Source organism: Numida meleagris, chromosome 9 (genome assembly GCF_002078875.1).
Source record: "Numida meleagris isolate 19003 breed g44 Domestic line chromosome 9, NumMel1.0, whole genome shotgun sequence".
In the NCBI taxonomy this organism is placed as follows: Eukaryota; Metazoa; Chordata; class Aves; order Galliformes; family Numididae; genus Numida; species Numida meleagris.
Genome location: NC_034417.1, coordinates 13529109 through 13547065, shown reverse-complemented (window position 1 = coordinate 13547065; position 17957 = coordinate 13529109).

The window sequence follows — 17957 nt, the reverse complement described above, 5'->3', positions numbered from 1 at the left end:
CTCGAGGTATTGTACGATTCAGTGATTCAACAGCCCTCGCTCACTGCAAATACACACCACTTTGCAAATTCAGACTTGCTTCAAAGGCCTCGGCAAGGTACCAACTTCCTTCTTAGGGCCCCAAATCCAGCGGTGTAAATGCACTTCCACTCTCTTTTCTTTTTTTTCTTTCTTTTTTTTTTAAAAAAAAAAAAACAAAGTCTCTTGACTTCGTTGTTCATCAGTGTTGGAGGCAGGAGGCTGATTGCTGGGGCTGATTGCAGTGTCGATGCTGCTGATTACAGGGCCTTAATTACGATGATGAGAAAAGGACTAAAAAGTCACTGAGCCTTAAAACCCTCTGGGAACAGTGGGCATTGCTTTTGTGCTTGGACCAGCATCTCTGTCTCCTTCATGGATGCTCTATAAGATGTATGGTGGTGAAGGTTAGCTCAGAAAGAGCCTCTGTACCAAGGACTATGGAGTCCAATGGAGACGGCTTTCTCACAGACCATCTAAGCCCAACACCAGCAGTCCTGTTCTGGGACTGCTACACCTTCAGCAGACACCCTCTCCTATTCACTTGCCTGAACAGGTAGATGAAATTATCACTTGGTTGTTGGTTTTTTTGCACACCTGCATGGTAAAAGATGAACTAAAGGCAAATGAACCCTCTTTATCGTTGAAATCAAAGTAATGCTCTGACACATAGAGTCTGCCAGCAGGCAGACCTGCCTTTCATGTGCTCACAAACCTTGGTGCAACATGGCAAAATGATCCCCTGTGCGGAAGCTGGTGTCTTGGGGAAAAGAGCACTGCAGGCCTCTGGCCTTAAATATGCTCTTTTGTACTCTGTGTATCTATTTTACATATAACATATATATAATTAAGAAAATTTATCATACCCCATATTCAGTTGTAATAGCATTTACTCATTTATATTTGCACCATATTTGCATTAATGTCCCTGTCACGGCTTCATTATTATTATAGCCAGTGCTTGCAGGTGTCTTATCAAAATGCCCAGGACCAAAGCCAACTGGGATCTAGTTTACCTGCATTCCAGTCTAATGAGCAATCATATCCTTATAGTCTGCTCCCAGGTTAATGCAGAGTCAGACTGCAGATTTCAATTAACGCAGAGCTATGTTACCCAATCTGGCTGAAAATCGAACAAAAGTCATTGCTCCCTTTTCTCATTTACTTAGGCAAGGTAACAAAGCCCCTAATGAATGAGGCTTCTCTGGGGTTTAGGATCTCTTCAGACTATACTGCTTTAAAACCTTCGTATTACCAGTAAAACCCAATACTGCTTGACATAAGGAAACACCTGGACATTGACTGCAAAATGCACTCTATCTTCTTCCTGCTCCTGGCCTTACGTGTCCCTTAGCTGCTTGCATGTATCTCAAAAAGCTTTCATCATCCTCGCTGGATATTTTACACCTCTCTTTTGAAATTTAATTACATAATAGCTGAGCTAATCATTCCCAGATGTAATAAGTCACAGGGGACTGTTTTGTTTCCTCAGTCCCCTCCTAACACATGCTGGTTCATGCAATTAAGCAGCTCTTCTGTGTCCCAGTGGAGTGAATGACAATACCTCAGTCAGAAAGCTCAGGCGCTGATGCTGCCTCAGACTGAGAGCTGGCTTCTCACTTTCCCAAGCACTCGGAGAAGATTAATGAGTGTTCATACTGAGGGGAAAAAAACATAATATTTTATTTTGCTGGCAGCATGCACATACAATAAAAAGTATCTTTTTTAATAAAAATCAATGATGACTTAAAACGCACAATAAATGTTGCAACATTAATAAAAGATGCTACACGTAAAATTAGACTTAAATGTGCAGTTTTCCCAGCTATTTACAACCCGCATTTTGGGTCTTATCATGCTTCCAGCAGAGAGTGAAATGGTCTAAAACAGCTGTCAGATGGAATAAAATAAATACGGTCTCAGTGCAAATAAAACAAAAACAGCATACCAAAAATTCCTGACTGATCTCCATTGTCACCTCCTCACAAACTGAAGAGAAGTCAGCATGTAGCTCTGGAGCACACATGAACGTTATTGCCAAGCAGTGATGTAGGGTGCAAAAGCTGAAACCGTGAAAAGCAGCAGCAGGTTAAACAACGTGGCAAGGGTCTGCTGTCTGAATGCAGGGCTCTGAAGGAGCAGCACAGCATATCTGCCTACTTCAAGGAAGAGCTGTGTTATATGGTGCTCGACAGATGTCTGTGTAGCTAGTTCTTAAACACTTGCTGTGTTGGATGCTGCAGTCTTCTCACACAGTTTATTCCAGTGCTTCAGTAGCCTTCGCATTACTTGGTTTACCCTGGTGTCTGATCCTGGTGCAATTCAATTTGTTATGTTTTGTACTGTCTGCTCTGAACTCAGAGAGTATTCCCTTCTCTGCTGTAGCCTGTATGTATGACAAGCATGGGGTTTTGTTCCTCTTCTGTAAGTCAGACAGCCCCACTTCCCTCACTGGCTCCCTGTAGGTCACATTCTACAAACCATTGGTTGCCATTCTGTATTTGTTTTGTTCATCGTCCTTACTCATCACTTTTATGTTGAATTTTAAGCTTGACTTCCAGTGTAATTTCAGTTTCACTGAGTAGAATGTTGTGTGCAAATTTAATATGTTTATCTTCTATTTTTTTGTTCTGATAATTAATGAAAATACTGAGCTGCACCAGGACTGAGATGTACCATGTAGCTTCTCCACGCGTAAATTCTGTGTGAGGCATACCCTTCTCATCTAACAACAAACCATTTATTACTCTGGAGATGGCTTTTCAAACATCTCTTCACAGAAAATATGGGTATGTTTCCTCAGTTTATCATGTGAAAGTATAGTTAAAATCTTAGAATGCCAGAATGCATTGTGTCATCTTCAGGCATGTGGTCTAGAAAGATAGTAGAATAGTTTATCCTGTTTTTCTTAACATAGACACATAATCCTCATCTGGTAATACTCCAACAGTGGAAAGAAACTGAAGGATGGGTGTCGACGCAAGAGGGAAGGCTTTGCCACACAGAAATTAATTCCAGAAGGAGGGACTGGCAAGGGGATGGGGAGAAATAAGTGAAGAGCGGACAAGCAAATGTCTCTCTCAGAATCAAATCTAGTGCTCGTAGTAGTACTTTTTGTGCTGATGCTGTGGTAACTCTTAGGATGCACACAGAAAAGGGTAGCAACAAATATAGTGTTTATTCTGTTCAATGATATGTACCTATCTTACCCAGTGAAGCAAGCACAGCATGAAAAACCATGTGCCACACACTGGGTCAGCTTAACCAACCACAAGGATCGCTTTGGGCTGTAAAGCGAACCAGATGCAGTGAGCTTTTCTTCTGGAGGTGGAGGCCAAGATCTGGCACCTTCCAGATACTGCCAGTATTGTAGGGGAGGCAGATGACAAGAGAGGAGAAGAAGGACTCCCAGTTTGGTGTCCTGCATTACAAGTGCTTCTGAAGTCACTGCCTCTAACAATAACTCTGAAGAAGTAATTGTATATTATAGCTGCCACCTTCTTGCGGTGGAGGGGTTTCCAATGACTGTAGATGGCTTTATTTCAAGACCTAGTTAAATAGCCCAGTCCTGGAGACAGAGGAGGTGATGCCCCCTTTTTGCATCCCTTATTTTCCTCATTTATTTAATGTGCACTCCTTTGTGCACTCTAAATAATTCAATTCCATTCTTGATTATTTATACTCTCGAATACACAGCGACTTTTATCACATACCCTGCTAGTCTAATTAGTCTAACTAATGTTACCCAAGAGGGTTATTTTTAGCAATGTTAATCTTTCCTCAGAAGTCACTGCCTTGAGTTCTCTAATCATCCCAGTTGCTCTTCACTGAGCTCCCTCCAAGTTGTTGGCAGAGTGTACCATGCAACCTTTTATTGCTTTATTTTTGAAGATCCCCTTTGAGTTTTAATTCCAACAAGCACAAGATAGCATGGTGATGCTGGCTGTTACAATAATGCATCTATTTTGAAGCTTTGTTAAGAACTGAAAACCAAGAGTTGCAGCCCATTTTGAACAAAGGGAGTTGCTGACTTCTTGAGACTTTACCATCACTTCCAGTCTGTGAGATGCAGCGTGCAATTCCCAGCTGTATGCAGCTGGGTAAGGTCTGAACAAGGACTGCTGAATCCATCTGCAAGCAGATGCAGATTCACACTTGAACTTCAGAGCTTACTGGCCTGCGCTTTAGATTCAAATACCAGATTAGACCTCTGAGGAACTGAATAAGTTTTACCACAAGATTTTTCAGCCTGATACTCAAATTGAGAACACCTTTCCCATCTTGCATGCACCAGGCAGAAAGCAGTGCCCCCACCCTTATTTCGTTATATTAGGATTCATGTAACAAAGAAAATCTGACATGTGCTTTCATGCTCCTCCTTTTTCCAGAAACAGGCAGAGGCTGAAAAACTGTCCTTCTTGTATTGTTACCATGGAGAGAATAAAGCCCATGAACATTGTCATTTAGGCTTTTCATGTTATCCATCAGTCAGAAGCATGGAACAAGCTATATGAACCTCCCTGACCTGAAGCACAGAGCACATGCAGTACAGCAAAGCCAGGATATCCATCACTCTGTGCTGGTGCTCAGGGTCACCGCTCTCACTAAAGAATAACACCATTTGCAAGATTTAAATGCTCCTGCTTAGACCTCAAATGGAATTGGAAGACAGAATCCAAATCTAAGCACTGAATAATTTTGGGGGAAGCTACATCTGGTCCAGAAATGGGTCAAAATGTTGCAACTTGCCCAATTTCTCAAAAGCATGCCGACAGAAAGTCAGTGCTCTCTTTTCCCTTGTTTAACTTCTTACATTCCCATTACTTTGTGTCCCAACACAATTCCACTTCCAACTCAGAATGGGAACTGATGACATTGGTACCCAGTATCTCAAAAATTGACAAAGCCAGAAGTTAATCTTCACTTGCATAATTTCACCGATTCCAGTAGGATTTACAGCCCCCAGTCCCTCGGTTGAGAATAATAAAGCCACTGCAGTCTGGCTCTTCTTTATTATCCCTCTTAAAGTTTATGTCTTCGAATATGGTCTGGTTATGAGTTAACAATACTGAAAAGATCAATACCAGAGTCTGACTAGGGGAGCACAAAACATGTTCATAAAAGTTAAATTAGAATCATAAAATGATTATAGGCTCTGAGTTTTCTTTTTCTTTTTCTTTTTTTTCCCTTTGACTCTGCTGCCTGCTTTGGGTGGCTGTTTGCTGGCCGGTGGGGATGCAATTCACATCTGTGTTCCCCTTCTCTGTCTCCCATTATATCTTTACTCAAGGCACAAAGGGTTGGAGAAGGACTGTGTGCGGACCCTTCCAGAGGATTCTGTGGGCTTCAGGGCATGTTTAAATGCCCCTTATTTTTTTATCATTATTTTTCTAGCAGACTTCAGCAGATGCCTAATAGAAAGGACTTCAAAAATGACAGAAGTGAATGACAAATGCAAAACACATTCTCCATTTTCACTGCAAGAGCATTGTGGGCGGTGCCTGTAATGATCTCAGTACCTTTGCTGGATGATCCAGGCCAGGATGATTTCTACCCTTTTGCCCACCTCCGCAACACTTACCCCCCACAGAAACAACTTTGCTATATCCTTTTATTGATTTGTTCCCTTCGCTTCTTCCCATGAGCCATCTCAGCTTCGTTAGGGTCAGAATACATAACTAAGTTAAAACACATTGGGCACTTTTCTTGTAAGTCTATAGTGATGTTTCTGTGAATGACCACATAAGACATGCAGAAAAAGCCAATCCCAGCATATTGTTAGCAATCTTGTGGTCCTGCATCTGTCCCGTATCTGCCTTAGCTACTTCTGTACTCCCTGTTACTTGCTGTAATTCTAATATACTCACTTTTGTCGTGTCCAGTGAGTGCAGATTGGACATTTCCCCTGATTATCAGATAGCAGGCAGAGGCACAGGACAATAAGCTCCCTCCCAGTTGGAAGCTATGGGGTGCAGCACAGGATGGACGAGCTCCTTAACATTGCAGCACCTTCCCCAGCCTCTCCTTGCCTTGCACGTGTGTGAACGTGAGCACGCTCCTGCACGTGGGCATATCGTGTGAAATATCAAACTGCTCAAGAACTACCTGAAGTAACCTTGCTCCCGCTTCTAACAAAAAACGCTGTGCAGTGATTTACATTCCTTTGTAATCTGATGCAGTGATTAGCAAATCTCTTCGTTGTATTTTTTCCCTTTAATGCAGCAACCAACGACCCCTGTGCTGGATGTGAGAGAGAAATGTCAGCTCTTCATGTGGAAATGAGTCAGCCAACCATATGTAAACATCAGGGGGAGCAGCGAGCATGACAGAGACCTGAGTGAGGAGAACATGAAATGGGCTTTAATCTGATCACAAATCTTGCTTCTAGGGAGGAGAGCTGCATGCTGCCAAGTGCCCTAGACAGCAGAGACAAGTCCCCAATTATGGATGCAGACTGAGAAGGATTAAAAGAAAGAGCTGGCAGGTAATGATATTGTGCTACTTTGCTGTTGCTTAATCTCTGATGCCAGCCGTGGTACCCTATATTAGCCCTGTTTCTCATCACTGTTGGTCCTCTGCTTTTTCCCCTTCCTCTCCCAGCCACTGGAGAGGGACACAATCAAGCTGCCCTCTTGATTTATCTGTGGTGCCCTTGTAATTTGATGGAGATAAACTAACTTTGATTAGCACGTCCCATACATCCTACCAATGGGCACTGAGGAAGGACTGGCTGGTTCCCCTTCATCTGAGGGCAGATTTCCGCACCCTTGAACAATGCAAGACTGCTGGGGCAGTTGCATGGCTGCTGCTCTGCTCCTCTTGTCTGAACCCTGCACATGGAGCAGGGAGGTGGTAGGGCACGTACTGGGGAGATCAGGTGGCAAGAACAAGCTGTACTCCAGAAACTCCATTTCCAAAGGGCCCATCTACTGCAGGGATGGTATCCCTTCTAGAGAGCTGTAATGCCTTCAAGTGCAAGGCAGAGAAGAAGGCTAAAATATGGCATAGCAAGAAGGCAGGGAATAATACGGGTTATTTCCAACAAGTAAATTTTGGGACAGGAGGACAAAGTCTCCAAGTGGGCAGTTGGGGGTGCATGGTGGTGGTTGATCTGAGAACGCTTGCTGGAGGAAGGGCAGTGAAGTGGTGAAGTTGCCTTAGATCACCTATAAGAGAGGAGAAGGGAGAACCCTAGATCAGGTGCAGGATGGCCATCGCTGCTCACAGAGAGGGGAATAACCAGGAGCTGTCTGAGAAGAGATTTTCCAGTTTCTCTTAAAAGACAATAATGGGTCTGCCTTCAGGGATGTAAGTATACTTAGGGGACAAAACGTGCAACGCAGTGCGCTCAGGTACTGAGGACCAGAGTTTTAAACTTCTGTACTTTCCATAGTATGTCCCCTGGGCAGATTCCATCTGTGTTATTGCTCACCACCATACCTATTGTTCAGCCACTCTTGTGTTCCCAGATAAAATGAAATGCGGCAGGTTCAAGTTCAAAGGCAAAACCTGTTAGGAGACATCCACCAAGCTCACTATTGCTGCCACACACAGGGTATGGGAATGCTCTCTCACTTCAAAAAGTGCCTGGGCTGTGCTGGCATAGTAGCACACCACAGTTTGTAGTTACCTGCGGTCTAGCAGCCAGAGGAAGCTAATGATGATTAGTCTTGCAACCAGATTGCTGCTGTAGGCATCTTTGGTCTTGGGTCGTCTATCTGAGTGCTGTTCTTGCAGTCAGGAAGGGATCGGCTGTGAAGCTTTATGCAACCGCATTATCCCTCTTCAGAACTCTGTGCAGTAGCTCTCTAGCTCTACTTCCTTAGGCATTAATGGGGAAAACTGCATTTCTCTGCTCTGACCTTTGGATCATATTCTTTTCCCCATGCTGCGATTATTGCAGATCAATGATTTTTAAGTGCTGACATAAACACAAATTTTACAGCTTGTTGGTAATAGATACTGCTTATTTCAGCAGCATTCCTCAGGAATATAAAATTATGTTTACACTTATATGGCACCTTTCAGCTGAAGAGCTCAAAGTTGCAGAGCCACAAACATTCCTTGTGATGTGAATCTAATGTTATTGATGAAGACAAGAGAGCACAACGAGATTGAACATAACAGCATAAGAACAGCTCTTCTGGCTCTACCAGCTCAGACTGAAAGTCTGTCTAGCCTAGTACTGTTTCCATGTATGCATGCCTGCTAGAATGCCTCCCTGGTACTCCAAGAGCTCTTTGTTTCCAAACATCTATGGCTCTAAGGTTTTCTAAACTGTATCTGTTTTTTATGTTAATGATTCTGAATAATAACTATGGAACTATTCACAAATCCATCAAGATCCAATAGGACTCAAGGAGCCAGGAGGCGTCTTATCATCAAATTAATGACGCGAGCAAAGGGAAGAAGACAAAAATGCAGAAGTCCATCCATTTAACCATCACACCATACTCCTACCTTTAAGAGAAAGATACAGAGGTATTAACATTGCTACCTGATTTTCTCAGGTGCTCCCAGACTCACCAGGAACTCAGTGGTAATGCTGAAAATTAGACCTCTACCTGCAGATTGATCAATATGTTTTGTTATGAAAAGAGATCCATACTGCAACCTCCAGGCATATATAGGAAGATGTTTTAAATGAAAAATGATGAGAGTAGATTTCCAGCAAGTACAGAAGAAACTAAAAAAACCTTTTGAAAAAGCACACTCTGTTCCCAGCCTTGCACTTCACTTGCATTCTCAGTGTTGCTGGAGAGAGCTGGGTAAATGAAGGTCACTGCAGTTACTTGCAAAAGTGTCTGGAGCGTTTCTTCTAAATGAAAGGCTACTTCTTTCTTTTCTTTCTGGATTATGGCTGAAGAGATCTGAATACTGCAAAACCCTGGGCAGGTAGCCCAGCACTGAGTAGAACGATGAGCTGAAAATATTTGAAACTTTGAATATTCCTCTTTTTCTTGTGATTATTTTGTAAACAACACTTACAAAGAGCTACACAGCTCTTTTGAAGCTCAATTCACTAGTGGAAAGAGAAGGGTGATTAAAAAAAGTCAAAGACCTGATTGTTTGGGAATTTAAGAGACTTTAAAGATTCCCATCGTTGCTGAGAGGTCAAAATCACTTTAACTACTTGAAAATCATTAGCAACTAATGGACTTGGTTCTGAAGGAAAGCATGACCACACTAGGGGATCTCATGCTAGTCCTTCTGTCGCGTTATCTCTACCATTAGAAATATTCCCGCCCCCTGCAGGGTGTTACTGTCTCTTCCCCACCATTTCCATGGAACAGCTGGAGATCTCAAAAGGCAGCCCAAGCCAATTTTTTTTTTTTTTTTTTAATGTTGCCTGCTTTATGTTGATTTCCCACTGTGTTTCTGGGAGGCTGGTTTAGGGATGCCGGAGAAGCCATTTTGAGAAGATACAAGAATCCCTGTATTTTTGTCTTTTTTAAAGAATAACTGGGAGTCTTGCCTCTAAGTCTTGGTGGGGCTACAGGTTGCCTGAAAGTGGGCTCCCCCTCAAGCTAGCAGCCTTAACCAAAAAAACAGAGGCTGAGTATGCTTTGAGGCTGGACTGTTGTCTCCTGGGTCACAGCACAGGCTTCAGCAGAAAAACACCATAGATGTTTTCCCTCTTTAGGCTTTCTGTGGGAATATCAGAGCAATTGTTAGTCACCCAAGGCTTGTCAATCTGGTCCATTTCACCAAGACTAAATTTGTTTTGCAATGTGAATAAATTAAGACAGAACTGAAAAATGTCTGGATGAAGATTAATTAATCATTTAGAGAGTCCCATCAGCTCTCAGGGCTCTACCATGGAGCTCCCGCAGCATCGTTAGTATGTTCTGAAAGGCAGCCAATGAGCAGGATCTGATTCACTGCCCGAATTAATCTATATGAATGGCTGTGGGATCCATTTGAAAGCAGCACTGAGAATTGGCCTATAAAAAGACAGCCTGATTTTTTGCAGAAGCTACTTTGGGAAATGAATGAGGACTTTACAATCTCCTTCAGCCATAAAAAAACATACACGTCTCATACTGCTGCTTGCCTATTTTAATTAAACCAATAATTAAATTTTAATGAAACGAAGGTTTTCCTTAAAAAAAGAGGCAGCAGTGATTGAGTAGTTTTTACTTGAAGGAGGGAGCTGAAGTGGATGTATCAGGCCACTGGGCTTCCCTCCTCTAACAAGTGTTGGAGAAAATGCATGGCAAAACGGCTTCATGTAATGAACTGCACAAGAAACACTTATGATAATGAAGTCAAGAGGCAGCTCTCCTTGGCTGTGTTTTTTTTTCCAGCTTCTCCCAGAATAATGCTGTATTCTCAAGGTCTTGTCTTGTACCTTGGAGGCCGCTGCTGCACGAAGTCCTTAGAGATGCCAGCACTGTCACACCAGCTGCCCCAGGCACAGGTCCGGTGCTTGGCTCCATGTTGCAGTGAGAAAGTTGTAGACACAAACCACTGTGGCCGGTCTTAATTAAAAATGTCCTTTGAGATAACTTTTACTTAGAAATGAGTTAAAAAAAACCTCACAGTTTCACTGAGCCCATCTCCAGAGTAAGGCAGGTTCACATACAAGCTCACAAAATGTTAGCCAAAGGCCAAAACAACGCAGATGTTCGGATGAACACACAGCATCAGTGATAAGGTGCCTGAAATGCACACAAATGTGCATGCAGCATCAGACTTTTTGACTTTAGGTAGAAAAATGCAACTGAATAGGTGATTCCTCTTTCCTCCCCAGATGTGTCCACCTTGAGTTTTCCTGTGGTGACACTGTTACCTGTATTCTCCTTCTGCCTCTGCCACTGATGCTCTGTGTGTCCTTGAGAGACTCCTCTTCATCTTAACAAAGTGTAAGCTGGAACAAAAATGATTGCCTGGCTCCCAGAGAGGGAGTTGTGAGAGCTGATGGATTAATATTTACTGCATTTTATACACGTCAAGAGCTATTGATAGGCACACCAGGGAATGTACCAGGCACATCCAGTGCTAAAAGAAAGAGCTGCTGCAGCTTGAATGGAAGGACTCGCCTGGGGATTGTTAGTAATTATGTAGTGTTTGTAGCAACCAGCATCAACCTATGCAGAAGAGGCCTGCATTGCTAATATTTCTGCATTGGGAGGCATCACTGACATACTCAGAGATTACGTGAAAAGAGTGTTAGATCATTCTTCTTCTAACAGCATTTCCTTCATTAAATTTACTTTGGAAGAACGGTGGGCCCTTTCTGAGTTCATGCACTCACCCTAAAAACTTACAGACTCGTTGGTCTATTTCAAAATGTGTTTTACAGAGAAGCAGAAATTCCAAAGATAGAGTAGTTCGTAGAATTTTACTAAAAATGTGTGGCTGAGTAGAAGTGAGACATCCACTGTGTTCCACTGATGAGAAAAGGCTTTTCCATCCAACTCAACAGGCTTCATGGCTCAGGGAAGTGTGAGAAAAGGGAGAGTCCATAAGACTGCATGAGTCTTTTCAGTTGGAAAGCTCTACTCAACAGGATGCTAAGCTTCCTAAGGAATTCCGTTTCTGCTTCCAGAAATAGTTTTAACCCAAGAAGATTTCCACAATGTCTGCACTTTTACAGAGAGGCTCTCCTGAAATTGTATCAAGCCATTTTCTTCAGCAGGTCTACACAGGTTCATCCAAGGAGGAGGAAGAGACCACAGTTAGGAAAAATAAAATGTGTGATGAGAGAAGAGCCAGAGCCTGGAATCACAGGTAGGGTCTATGGGCATAACATGGCATACCTTCAGCTAGTGTTTCCATTCCCTTCATGGATGCGGGAAACTGGACCAGTTCTCTTGAACTGTTTCTTTCCAGGAGTGTTTGCAAGAAGGCCGAGAGGTGGAATGTATTTCTGAGTAGTGCAGAACAAGCGAAAGTCAGAAGGACCTATCCTTCTAAGAGACTGTTTTGAATTGCTTCCAGAGCCAAGTCTCCCAGGAACCCTCTGTGCTTCCCATCAGTCAAAGCAAAATGTAGACAAATGCTGTCCCTCAGTCTTACAGCTTCTCTCTGCCTCTGAGATGATTTCCCTCCCTGCAGTGCAAATTTCCCTGCATTTCAAATTTCGTTGTGTTCCTATTCACAGGAGAACCATTCATCATTCAGGATGGAGAGAATTTTAATGATGCAGGGTTGTAAATAACTGCCCATTCTCAGTTCCAGCTGTGCTTCTCATGCAGCCCTTAGCAATGACAGTCTGCTTCCAAGGCCTCCGTAGCACTGACTCATTTATTGTGTCACAAACCAGCACCCAGGGTCAGTCTTAGCAAAACCTTAGTATATATGCAGAGGCTCCAGCCTTGGAGAATTCAACTCCAGACTTAAAGAAAGCCAGGGACAACAGGATAGGAGTTCTCTTGCCATTGGAAGAACTAGACACAAGTGCAAATGCCAAAACAGACCAAACACACAAAAAAACACCCCCTCCAAAAAAAAAAAAAAAAAAACCAACCAAAAAATACCCCCCAAAACCACCTGTTGTTTTCTTTAACATTTCTGCCTTGTGATACAAGGATAATGGAGGAGTTTCCCTGAGAGTTTTTCTGTTTGCACCCGATTACATTTGATTTAGAGAGCAGTCGCTCCTATGGCTTCTGATGCAGCTGGATGTTTGGTAGAGAAAGTCATTCAGTACTGATCATTAAATACAATTAACAAAGTTCAGTAGCCTGCTGTTGCTGGAAGCATTGATTGCACGGGATAAAGTGCTTGCAAACTTACAGGGGGTCACTGTATTTACTATGGTGAAGGTCAAGTTTAGACATCTAGTGATCAAAAATGGATTCTCATTTCATTAGGTGCTTCCTCTCTCTCTGACTCTCTTGAACGTGTCCTTCAGCTGTTGCCTCTGACAAGCTGCTTCGCATAGCACTAGATGTGAGCTAATAGCATAGTGTCACCAGTTGTCTGTGATCTATGCCATCTTGCGTTCCTGCATTTTGCCCTTTCTTTACTTTTTGTTTCTTTATGGGCATTTTTCAACCAAACCAGCATTGGAATGAGCTGGAAGATGACTGTGATATTCATTCATTTTTGAAGCCTGTGCCAATCAGAGCAGAACAAGAGGAAGCAGGATGGGCTGAAAAGGCGAACAAGCTTCTACAAAAATTTAGATGGGAAATACATCTTGAAGTCAATTCTCTGTGTCCTGATATGGTATCACCTATAACAGCCCAATTTCCTCGTTTTTCTCCACTTGTTGGACTTGTTAATGCATAACCCTCCAGATTGCTCATTTGGTTTGAGTTCTCTCCTTCTTCTCTGGTTCTTTGTTTTTGCTACATTTATTTTTTTTTTCTAGTGCCTTTGCATACTGAATATTGCTATGTGTGTCAGAGACGCTAAATGTGAGACAAACAGAAGAGACAGATATACCACAGTTTGTTCTGCTAATGGGAACACTTTGTGTACTGCTGTGTCTGGCTGCCATGAAGTCCGTTTCCTTAAACATTCAACAAAACAGATTCTTCCCTGTCTTGCACTTATGTCTGTACTCACACTTTTGCAATGTGGGTGCCACATAAAACTAAATTAGCATAGAGACATTTTAAGCAGGCAAAACTGATGACACAAGTGACAAAGTAGAGGAGAACTAGGTTGTTGGGGTTGGAAAAGTAATTGTTTCCCTTTATAAGCAATCAAAAAGCTTGACACGGGTACGTCTGCAGGAAAATAGAGAGGGCATTTTGTCCAGTAGAAATATTCACTGAGCTGTAAGTGGCAGAACAGGGACCTTTGCCTTGTACTGTTGCCTGAAGACTTAAAAAATGCAATTAAGGCATCAGTGCTGTTAATTTAACTATTGCGTTATTATTTCATCCTCCTCCCTTGCTTCTTCAGCGCATCCCTGCTGTTGTCCTTCAAGGTGATACTAGCATGATGGGCTTCTTGATGGGAGGTAGGATAGTCAGCCCCCACTGTGTGTGCTCTGTCACTGGGCAGAAGACTTAGCAGCCCAGCAAGGGACTCCACCTGCCTGCATCTCAAAGCTTCACCAGCATAGCAGGTGTCTCCTCCCGCAGTGCACTGGGAACTATCAGCAGCACAGTGGTAGATTGGATCCACCTGGAGCAGTCAGTAGCGGAGCAAGTCTTGTTTACCTTCTGTATCTGAGGCAGTGAAGAACACAGCAAGAGGGTTCGTAGGGACAAAGTGGGAACATCTGTCAGCAGTCAAATGGTTAAATGCATCTTTCTCACGCACGTATGCGTGTTTAATATATGGCTGGCTTTTCATGAACTAGATTTAAATAAGAGCCCAACAAAGTATACTTCAGAATATTTGACAACCTGTCAGGGCATAAGAGACACACTTTCTACCTGACAAACGAAAGCTTTTATTCTTAGATGAAGGAAAGGACAGCATGGCGCTAAGCCAGCATGTTTCCACTCCTGGTTTATGAAACAATTCAACACCAAATTGTTCAACTGCTCAGAGTTTGATTTGACAGAACGTTGTCCGTTGTTATTCCAAAAGAGATCCAAGTCACGCAGAGGTCATGCAAAATCTGTTTGAGCCTGGGCTGCAAAAGCAGTGTGTTTTCAAGCCTGGGTTAACATATTGTTATGGCAGGTCTCTTTATTTGATTCTGTTAATGCCTTTACAAATAGTGTAGGCTTTAGTGACCTGGAAACAAAGAAGTGGGAGCATGTCTGTCTATGGGACCATGCCTCTCAGCACCTGTCAGAAAGGACAGTGACACAAGAAAATATCCTATATCCACCATCCCTATGGTCTTATACATCTTATATCCTTGGTCATCATGCTGCTGCAAAAATGAACCGCTGCATGCCCCCCAAATGATGCTCCCAGGCCCTGCCACTGTGCAGCAAGAAAATGAAAGGTGGGATGGCAGGGGTGTCTCCAGAGGAGCAAACCTCTGATTAAGCCTGTTATCTCCCTCTCTGCTGCAGGCACTGCCTACAGTACCAGCCTCATATTAAACCAGTGTAAGGCCAGCAATTTCCAGTGGGCAGTTTCTGACCCAGAAGATATTAACTTCCCATCCAGTGGCTGCAGAAGGTTTGGGTCACTTCCAGAAGCATCTGAAAATCAATTTCCACATCACAACTTGTGTTTTCTTTCCCATTTTAACCATTTCCCTGCTGTAGAAGAGTAAATATTTTGTGTGAAGGGGGGTTGTTATTCAGAGAGGTAAACCTCTGCGTAGGCATTTATAAACAGAATATCATCTCCACATGTATATTGCTCTGGTGATCACTTCTGATAAGCATTGTGCTTGAACAAAAGGCAGTGAAAATGAAGGGTTTGTTAGAGAAAAGAGCATACAAAATACTACTACTGAGAAAAACCCAACAATATCCCCTTATTAATATATATATACATTTCTTGGCTATGTAATTTTGACAGGAAAGCTCATTTCTATATTTAATATAAATGAAGCATGGACAGTTAACTTGGTTTTTTTTCACCGTGATATTTCAATTGTGTTTCATAAAACTCAGGCTGGCCTTGGAATGAATAATTTATCCAATTAGGGTTTTTTTTTTCCATTTTTAATGGAATCTGGCTACTCTCTTATCTGTCTCACTGGTTTTAAAATTGAAATAATCCTATTAGAAACCAGGTGTGCAATGGGAGTGCAAAATTGGCATCATTTTTATGAGAATCAGGGAAAAAATATCCTCAGGTTAGTCACAGGTTTCCATGCTGATTTTTGGTACTTGGACTTTATTTAACACTAATGTCTAAAAACTGAATGACTTCTGCATTTCTCTGGTATAGACTGTAGATCAGAAATGTGAAGTTTGGCTGTGGCTGCTCTCCTTTTTCTGGTGACAGTCACTCTGGTCCTACAGGTGCCGTATTGAAGTCTCCAGGCTAATTTTTCTTTAGCCTGTGAATTACTTTCAAATGCAATTCAGTGTTACACGAGTAACAACAGGCTGAATTCTGGTTTGGAATCAAAAGGAATGTGAAAATAATGCTGGAAATTTGTATTTTAAGATGTTTTACAGGATTCCTACTTTTAATTTACAAATCAATAATATTATAGCTGTTAAGTATCTGACAGTATTCTGTCCTCCTCTCATCATTTTCTACACAAGGAAAATGTCCAGATTCTCTCATCCGTGGAGATTTTTAACCTTGTACTATTCTAATGCAATGCTATAGTTTAAAACATTTTTAATTTTTGTATAATGCTTCTGAATTAGGGTTTGCACATTTTATAGCTTTACAATGTGTCAATAAGGAAAACTTCAAATTCGCCTTTTACAGGTAGGGGAAGTATAGGCTTAGGCACAGGAACAAGTTTCTGTGGTTAGAATATTATGTAGTGTCAGCTGATCCATGATAACGATTTCTGCATATGCTCATGAAATGGAATAATTGGACTGAGTGCTCTTCTAATGCAGGTAAAAATCATCCTGAATTATCTTACTTTTGCTATGGGTTCAAAGTGTGAGTGCGTATTTGCTGGAGATCAGATGACATTTTTAACTTGTTTGTGCATCTTCACCTGGGGCACTAGAGAAGAAAACTGCTGGTCAGAACTTGCACAGCAACTGCGGAGAGCCCAGGGGTCCAGCCTTTGTGCTCATAATGCCCTCTGTCCTCCCCATAAGAGCATTAACTCTGGCACCGGTAGGAAGCTGCAGTCATGAGTTTAATTTCCATTTTGTTTAAGGATCACATAAAGCTAAGGGCACAAGGGAAACAACAGTGGCATCTATATAAACTTTAACAAGCTAATCTTCAAGCTGGATTGACAGCGTAATATGAATAGATGGGGGAATGTTTATGCTTTACCTCTGGCATTTATCTCTGTGTAGGCTTCCTAACTTATTCAGCCTTTGAGTATTGAGTTAGGGGACCTCCTATTCTTAGAAACTAACAACAAATTTGGAAATTCAACAAAAATCTGGAGGAAATGGCTATGAATGATGGTGAACAATTAGAGACCTCTGAGCTTTTTTGCTTTGAATTTGGTTTCAAAGGGTTTTTGAAGTACATCTTATGTTGCTGTAAACATCACTGTCACTTTTGGGGTCTTTCATTAAGCACTTCTATTTGTTAATCTCCATGCAAATTCAAATGCAAGTTCTCGAGCTTCGTGTTATATGATGCTTTCTTGTAGTCTCTGGGCACACCTAAGTTAACTATCCCCAAATTCTAAAGAACAGAAGACATGTTTTTTTCCCCAAGCTTTGCAGTTGGTATTCTTTTTCTCTTGCATTGACATATGTGCGGTGAAATGTTTGCAATTGTTTCTAAAGCTTCTTCACATAGTAAAAAAGAGCCAAATCATTGAGCTGTGGTAAAGGCTTATGGAAAGTGGAATCTGATAACAGGGGACAGCGTTGTGTTCAAGGTATGGCAGAAAGCTAACTACTCATCTAGAATCTTATAATAGAACAGGGAGAGGTGATCACCATGAGTTAATGACTAATCACTGCAAGAGGACAGGGGATCTGGTGGTGTGATATGGTAGGAAAGGGGATCCAAGACATCCAGGCTGCTGTGACTGTAACTTGTTTACATCCATCAGCTTTCACTGCCTTCTGAACATTCACACAGTGGGAATTAATAGTTTTACACAGCTCTAGTGACAGATACAATTGTCAAAATAAAGAGAATGAAGCAACAATGTGGAAGAGCTCCTTTAAACAGCTTCTAATTGTCTCTGATATAATTTTCTGTCAGTGCATTAATTTGTGTAAGACATAGTGTGCTGGCAGTGCTCATAAAATCCATTCCCTGCTGTTCTCCTTCCCAGACCATTTGAGGACATTGTTCCTGTATTCCCTTGGTTCTCAACCCTCTTTACATAATGGTCTGTTATTAGATTTTATGGAGTCCTGCTAGTGTGAAAGAAACCCTAAAGCCCTGTTTCAGTGTCACTTGTCAAGTGTTTTAACTCTTATAAAGACTTTAAGATTGGCACTGGATATTTCCCT